At 47.0% G+C, this 7,937-nt stretch overlaps 1 long non-coding RNA gene across 2 annotated transcripts; it reads left to right on the forward strand.

Moving 5' to 3' along the window:
• The first annotated feature begins 4,319 nt into the window (after nucleotides 1-4,319).
• On the forward strand, nucleotides 4,320-7,510 carry LOC120888650 (uncharacterized). Of its 2 annotated transcripts, XR_013423199.1 has the most exons (5): nucleotides 4,320-4,551; nucleotides 5,360-5,456; nucleotides 6,249-6,316; nucleotides 6,569-6,816; nucleotides 6,930-7,510. It is a non-coding gene; the product is annotated as an uncharacterized LOC120888650 (long non-coding RNA). The 2 variants fall into 2 exon arrangements; XR_013423198.1 differs by having other exon boundaries at nucleotides 6,569-7,510.
• Nucleotides 7,511-7,937: the final 427 nt, after the last annotated feature.

The raw sequence follows: 7,937 nt of genomic DNA on the forward strand, positions 1-7,937 counted from the left end.
AATATTCCACATTTTTTTTTTTTGGTCTGACAGTTTCCTTGCAGTGCTTCTTAGCATTATGTTTGTTTATCCCCCATACTTTCTCCAACTGGAAGGGAGGTCTACAGCCTTGATTAGCAGTTAAACATTTTATGGCAAGAACACCTCCCAGTTAATATATATTTCAGATGATATCATGTGAAGAGGCCTCTAAGGTCAGATTGTTCCCACTATTATTTATTTATTTTAAAACATCTTTATTGTCCTCTTTTCTATGTCCACCCAGTCACACCGGCATTCAATCAGCCAGACCATCTCTGCTGAACTGGGTTCTGGGCTAGGATAATGACCCCTTGGATGCCCTTGAGGCCTGGACCTCCACAGTGCATGATTCCAGGAAATGCCATCCATCTGGCCATCTGCTGGTGTTGTGCAGTTCCCGGACAAGCTCCTGCGTGCGAGATTGAGTTGAGCTTCCCTCCTCCCTTTCTCCCTTCTTTCTTCTCTACTTCTCTTCCTTCTTCCTGTCCCTTCTCTTGAGAATCCACTCTTGAGATCAAGCTTGTAGTCACTGTGATTAGACCTGGCTCTCTGGTACATTCTGGTCCTTCTGGAAGCATACCTGAAGTTCATTATTCTTGGCCTGCCCAGAGTGAGAAATCTTTCACGCGAGGGTACCCAGCAGCAAATGTCTGCTGCTTTTGTACTTTGTTTAGGCTGATAAAGGCTAGGAACCCAGAACCTTCCATTTTGTACAACTCTCTAGAGAGTATGCTGCTCAGTCAGCACTGATGTGGCCAAGCCACTCCCAGTCTGGTGTAAGCCTCCCTCCCCCCTAGACCCTGGGGCCACTCTCCACACCCCGGGGACCTGTGGGTGTTCACTGTAAAAGCCTCTGTGAACCAGGTGATGGCTTCCTAGCCTACCTTTGTGGTTGTCTGAGGGTTTCCTCCAAGTGCCCCTTGGCATCATTTCTTCCAGTCCCAGGCAGTTCATTGAGTGTTCCTAGCCAACCCCCACTGAGCGGGGCTCCCAGTTCATGCTCTTAGGGCTTCTGAGCCACCTGTGGAAGTCATTGCTCATCTCAGGACACTGTCACAGCAGGACTATCACCAGGAGTAGCATGGCACCGGGATGCCAGGGTGAGCCTTCTCTCCCTTCCTGACACTTGGTCATCAGGGCAATGTTTGATGGCGGTGGCTGAGGGGTTGCATTCTGCTCCCCTTGCAGCAATTTCACCATTGGATTGAAATGTGCATTGTCCTTGGACTTTCTCTGCCACCCACTCTACGTTCTCTGGATTCTCTGGAATTACCTGACTTTGCCTGGCTGCCCAGCCTTGGGTCACGTATTAGCTGGACATATATTTGGCTGGGAGCAAAAGAGACCAAATTAATGTGGGCTTAAAACAGGAGACTTGGTTTCTTTGTACAAGTTCAAATCCATATGAGGCTGTGCTCCATGAAGACATCAGCAAGGCCAGGCTCCTGTCTTTTTATTCTACCGTCCCTGGGCTAGTGTCCCTGTTGGCACCTGGGGATGGCATTTCAGCTGGTAGAGGGAGGAAAGGGAAAGTGAAAGGCGAGCCCTTGCCATTTAAGAGTACAGTCATCTCCCTTATCTGCAATTTCATTCTTCCAGGTTTCAGTTACCCATGGTCAACTGTGGGCCAAAAATACTACATGGAAAATCCCAATTCATCAGTTTAACATAATTTTCAATAAAGCATATTATTATAATTGTTTAAGTTTATTAGAAGTTATTGTTGTTAATCTCTTGCTCTGCCTTACTTATTTATTTATTTTGTAGCAATAGAGATTGAACCCAGGGGCATTCTACTCTAAGCCACATCCCTACTCTCTTTCATTATTTATTTTGACCCAAGATCTTGCTAATTTGCTGAGGCTGGCCTCGAACTTGTTGTCTTTCGGTCTCAGCCTCTTAAGTCCCTGGGATAATAGGAATGTACCACCACACCCAGCTTATTCTGCCTAATTTTAAACTTCCTCATAGGTATATATGTCCAGGAAAATACATGGCACACACACGGTCAGTACCATCTGAGATTTCAGGCATTCACTGGGGTTCTTGGAACATAAACTCTCAGATAAGGGGCGAGTACTTTATGACTGTGACCTAGAAGGTACACATGTCACGTCTGCTCACATTCCATTGACCAGAATGCTGCAGCTTCTGTAGAGGCTGTGGAAGTGGCCTTATTCAGAACAACCATGTGCCCAACCATGTGCCTGACTCTGGGCAGGACTCTAATGAACCCCTGCTCAGTCCTTCCCTCTTCCTGCTATAGGCCAGTTCCATGGTGTGGGGCCGAGCTCCCCTTCCACAGGGTTCACAGTCTCCCCTCGTTGCAAAACAACACTATGACCTCCCCCTGACAGTCTGGATGCCTCTCTTCCCACAAAGATTCTCCTTGACTGACCTCTAGCCAGGCCCCCTGAGCCCCTTCCCCACTAGGCCTCAGCCTTGGTCTATGAGGACTTGAATGATCACTAACATAGACTCTAAGAGCTCAAGGCCACATCCCTAGGATGACCCGGGGCAGGACTCTAGTGAACCCCTGCTCAGTCCCTCCCTCTCCCTCATTCTCTCTTCACAGCCTCCAGACACCTCTGTGCAGGTCAAAGGTGGGTTCAGTTCGTGCTGGACTCTTCCCTGTTGCAATGGTGATTCGCTGGTTAAAATCTGTCCTTATCAGTTTAGGGCCCAGCTTTGTTCCTTTTGACACCTCCCACCATCCTTTCCTGGGTGGGGCTGGATTTCAAGATTTCCCCAAACCCTTCCAGAGGGAAGGTGACTTTGAGATTATGGGATGCCTAAAACAGGACACAAAGCCCCAGCTTCTCAGGTTCCACAGTTGCTGCTGCAGAATGATGGAAAAAGAACCGCATGGAGCAACAGCCACATCCAACCCTTCATGCACGAGCACTGAGGTGAGGCTGAACTGACGCTGCCCTTTTACCTCTTCATGGCTCTTGTCTTAGGTGGAATGTGTACCTTCTAGGTCATGGTCATTCCTCCTGTTTTAGGTGGAATGTGTGTCTCCTGGCTTAGGTGGGGCTGGTGCTGCGGGTTTGCTTGTCTAGAAGTAGTCCTCTCCTGCTGCCTCCTGCAGGTGGTATGGGGGAGGAAGTCCAGATTGTGTCCTGAGAAGGGCCAACCTGCACTTCAAGGAGGGGGGCTTGAGTTCCTTGATGGAAGCAGTAGCTGCAGTTTTCCACATGCCAAGGCAGTGGTTGGCAAGGACCCCCACTGTGACTTGAAAAGTTTCTCTCTGGGTTACCGTGTGCTGTTTGCATGCACACCAGTTGGTTCAGGCATATTATTGCTCACACCTAATATACACCCGGGAGGCCCTCATGTTACCAGGGCTCAGATGAAAGTCACTGGGCCTCACTGGCTGGTGCATCCAGAATGTGTCCTGGCGCTGCTGCTGCCTCATCCCCAGAGCATGGGGACATGCCTTCAGTGTCCTGATTCCTTATAACCCCCAAGACCACCAGGTGAGATGATCCTACAGAGCATTTCTGAGGCTGGGAGGGCATCATTCTTAGGGGAAGACTTATATGGTCTTAAGTTTAGGGTACTGGTTAGCTCTTCACAGTGCCTGCCCCACAAAGAATGAAAATAGGTTCGTGGGTTTGGGAGAAAAAGGAGGGTGTTTCTGGGATGGCAATTCTATTTTTTTCAGTTTGAAGACTGAGTTGGACATGTTGGCGCACATCTGTAATCTCAGCATCTAGGAAGTCTGAGGCAGAAGGATCCTGAATTCAAAGCCAGCCTCAGCAACAGTGAGGCGCTTAGCGACTCAGTGAGACCCTGTCTCTAAATAAAATACAAAATAGGACTGGGGATGTGGCTCAGTGTCAATCGCCACTGAGTTCAATCCCTAGTACCCCCCCCCCCCAACAAGCAAAACAAAAAAACCCAAAAAACTGAAGTCTGAAAGTATGGGAGAGAGGGACTGGAGGTTTGAAGTGGTTGGAAAAGTTACAGATTCTGCTTATTGAATCTGCTGTCTATTCCAGATTCAGACTGTTGCGATATCTGGATAGGAAAACTAGGGTAAATCCAGGTGGGAAAGTCACCAGAGTCACTCCCTGACTCGCTCCTCCAGAGCAGGCTCCTAAACCCCAGGAAAATCCCCTTAGGTAAACTCGAGGAGGCTGGATCTGCAGATTCTCCTCCCGCTGCTGTCTGAGCTTGGCGATTCGTAGAGCCCACAGACTGACAGGTGGCACAGCCAATGGGGCAGGCCGCCGAGAGATTCCAAGGCAGGGAGCAGTTGGTGCGGAAGGCAGAGCTTTCCAGTTGAGCGCGAGGCGGCGTTTAGGAAAGGCCTGGGAGGGTGGTTCGGCGGGATCCAGTCCCCGAGAAGTTGGGCCTCGGAGTGAGATCCCAGGCTTGTACTCACCGTGAGTTTGACACATGGTTTTGGGACTTTTGACTCTGTACAGCGACCTAACTGGCGTTTTCAGCCACAAAACTGTTGTTGAAAAAGAAAACAAAAATTGTTGGAACACCAACGATTTCATCGTCCACGAGAGCGGGCAGGTGAGGGTGGAAGGAATCAGGGCGGCTGCTACCCCTTCTTCCCTGTTGCGCGGTGGACGAGAGCCATGACCGTGTAAAGCAGGAGAGGTCCCACATTCAGGCTGCTGAGTTGGACAGTTCTGGTTTATAAGCTTGGCACCTGTGTTCACGCAACTACACGATTGAGTGAACTCAGTTGACTTACTTGACCATTGTAAATTTCCACTCATCTGTAAAATAAGAATAATTAAGATTAACTAAGGACTGGATGTGATAATGAGCTCCTAATTATCAGTGCCTGGCACATAGTAAATGCCCAATAAATGTATTGTGCCTACCCTGTGCCCATTTACTTCTTTGGCACTTTTATGTGCTTCTCCACCCTCCTTGGCAGGTGGGTGGATAGCCCTTCACCCACCAGCTCATTTTGAAGGCTGCCACTCATGGTTCCTGTGCATGATCTGCTAACATATGAATGATCCTTAAGGGGTAATTTTTAAATATTGCTGAGAGAATGTACCTAAGAAACTCTTTAGCCCTAATTGTGATCTTTTGTTCAATAAAAACAACATAAGAAAATCCATAACACAGACAGAAAACATAAGATGTTGACAAGGTTGTGGAGAAATAGGAACCCTGTACATGGTTAATGGGAATGTGAAATGGTGCAGCTACTATGGTAAGGCTATGGAAATTCCTCAAGAAATTAGATGTGGATTACTCTATTATGCAGAAATTTCATTTCTGGTTATATACAACAAAACAACAAAAACAGGGACTTGAACAGATGTTTGTACACCCATGTTCATAGCAGCTATATTCACATTAGGTAAAGGGTGAGAAAAACTCAAAGTGTCCAGCAGCAGATGAATGGACGAGGAGAAGGCCATCTGTGTATGCAGGGGAATGTTATTCAGCTCTTAAAGGTAATTCTGACCTATGCTCTAATGTGAATGAACCTTGAAGATATGCCAAGTGAATAGCTAGTCACAAAAGAAAAAATACTGTATAATTTCACTACATGACGTACTAGAATAGTTTAATTTGACTACTAGAAACAGAGCGGTGCTTTGTAGGGACTGAGAAAGGTGGGGTGGGGGATGAAGAGATGGTATGTAATGGAGATAGTTTTTATTTGAGAAGATGAAAAAGTTCTAGAGATGGATGGTGGAGATGATTACATATTTAATGCCACAAAATTGTACACTTGAAAAATGGTTCAAATGATTTTTACCATTTTACCACAATAAAAAAGCACCTTTTTAAAGTACTCTAAGCCTCGCCTTTAATGACTGGGTCCTGTCAGATGTAAGAATATGTGTAAGAGAGGACAATTACCCAAGTTAAGCTAATGAGAACATTGCAAAGGCTTCTTCCCCTTCTGTAGAGATGGTCTATCTAATCCACAGGCACAGGCTTGCCATATTCAGGCAGTGCATAATGGCCAACGTTGTTATTACTGTAGATGAAGAATGGTCATAAATCCACTCTGAAGAGCTGCAGTCAGAAGTCGTGTGCACCATCAAGAAAGATGAGGGGGTGTTCCACCTCTTTCCTCTTTACCATTAGGAAATTTCCTGGTAAAGATGTGAAGTGTAGACTGCCATAGGACACCTAGAACAGCCAGACCGAGGGAGAATTTTGAAATTTGTTTGTTCCTTTCCTCCTTCATTTGTCACATATAATTAGGTTCTTACTAAATGCAATTCTCTGGGCAGGCTAATATGGATCTGCAAATGTGAAGAAAGTTTAATTCCAGACTCTGAAGCTTGTCTCATAAGAAGAGGTGAGGTCTGCACTTGTGATTTTAACAAGTTGGGCTGTGTGGAGGCCAGAGGTGGACAGACTTTACTGTAGGCTGCCACAGAGAGGCAGGAAGAACCACATCATGGGCCTGCACCTGCTGCTTGTCCAGGGTAGTTGTAGGCTTGAACCTGAGAGCTGGGGAGGGATCTAAAACCGGAGCAGGGCTTAGAATCCCTGGCAACTGTTCTCACCTTCTGACCCTGTCATCTCCTTGCTTTGCTTTCCTCCCTAGGGTGCTGTCAGAGTTCTGGTCTCAGATTCCGTGGATGCCCTGAGAGTCTGAGGACATGGCTGCAGCAGTGGTGGCTGGACTGATTCCAGTGTTATACTCTGTGGCTGCTGACAAATCTGGCTACTACATTGGGCGGCAGCTCTGGTTTGGCCTAATGGCCATGTATGGTGTGGTGGTGTATGTGGTCAACCTGCCCTGGATCCACATCCGGAAAGATTTCTGGTGCCATGGCAACATCACCTATTCATGTGTGATTGAGTGTTTTGAAACGAGTTTTAGTGAAGCTGTAGTGGGGACTTGGTACTTGTTTTATTTCATTTTCCTAACCCTCTTTTTCCTTTTGGAAATCTTTTTGGCTCAGATCCGTCATAAGCACTCCAGGGTGAAGTCTGTGGTGTCAGCTACAGAAGTAGAGGAGGGATCTCTGATGGGAATCCAGGAGGAGGTCACCTGTTCAAAGAAATCCACTGTGGACTTCCACCGGGAGAAGATGCTATTGCTGTTATACCTCCTTCACTTTCTCCTGCAGATCGGTGTCCAGTGTGTGTTTTTATATTTTCTCATGTACCGACACCTGCCCATGGTGATGAATAGCATCATATACTGTGGCTCGGAAGAATGCCCTGGCCCCTATCTCTGTCTGATCAGGGACATCTCAGACAAGCAGATGTCCATCTACACTCTGCTCACCTTGTCCTTGGCGATCATCTTTCTTTGCTTAGGTTTCTTTGTGTACAGCATTCACCATTACCTGCTGAAGGGCCTTTCCATTAACAAGCTGTGGATTGATTAACATTTGAGAAATAGTGCCCTTTCAGGCAAAGCTATTCCTCCCTCCTCTAAATTTTATATTTGAGCCAGGGACCCCTCCTGCTACATTTCTTGGTTTTTTTTTTCCTCTTGTAAATAATAAACATTTGCTGTTCTTATTTCCTCTCTGTACATCCAGGCTGAGGCTGTCTAACTATGGGGTGGGTGGGTGGTATGCAATTGATAACATCACTGAGATCTTTAGTGTTTGTTATCTAATTGGCTCTCACCCAAAGCCTGACAGTGAACTTGGGACTTCATTCTTCATCTTCTAATGGTGTTAGCTTTATTTATTGGTACTCTGGCCTCTCCAGTATTGTCTCTTCTCTAAAGGAAAATTCTTAGCTGGACTTGCAGGGTGAGTCCATCCTGAGGCCCCCCCCCCAAGCTCCTAGTGAGGGCTCAGTCCAGCCACCTTACACTGGTCTCCAGTGGTTGATTTCTGTGGGAGGGAGGACAGGTGTGGCTAAGGTGGTATCAGGGTACCACGATTGTGCCTTCCTCCCAGACCTGGCCTGCCTATCTGGAGACACACCAGCTTAGCCCACAAGGTGCTATT

Source organism: Ictidomys tridecemlineatus, chromosome 6 (genome assembly GCF_052094955.1).
Source record: "Ictidomys tridecemlineatus isolate mIctTri1 chromosome 6, mIctTri1.hap1, whole genome shotgun sequence".
Classification (NCBI taxonomy): Eukaryota; Metazoa; Chordata; class Mammalia; order Rodentia; family Sciuridae; genus Ictidomys; species Ictidomys tridecemlineatus.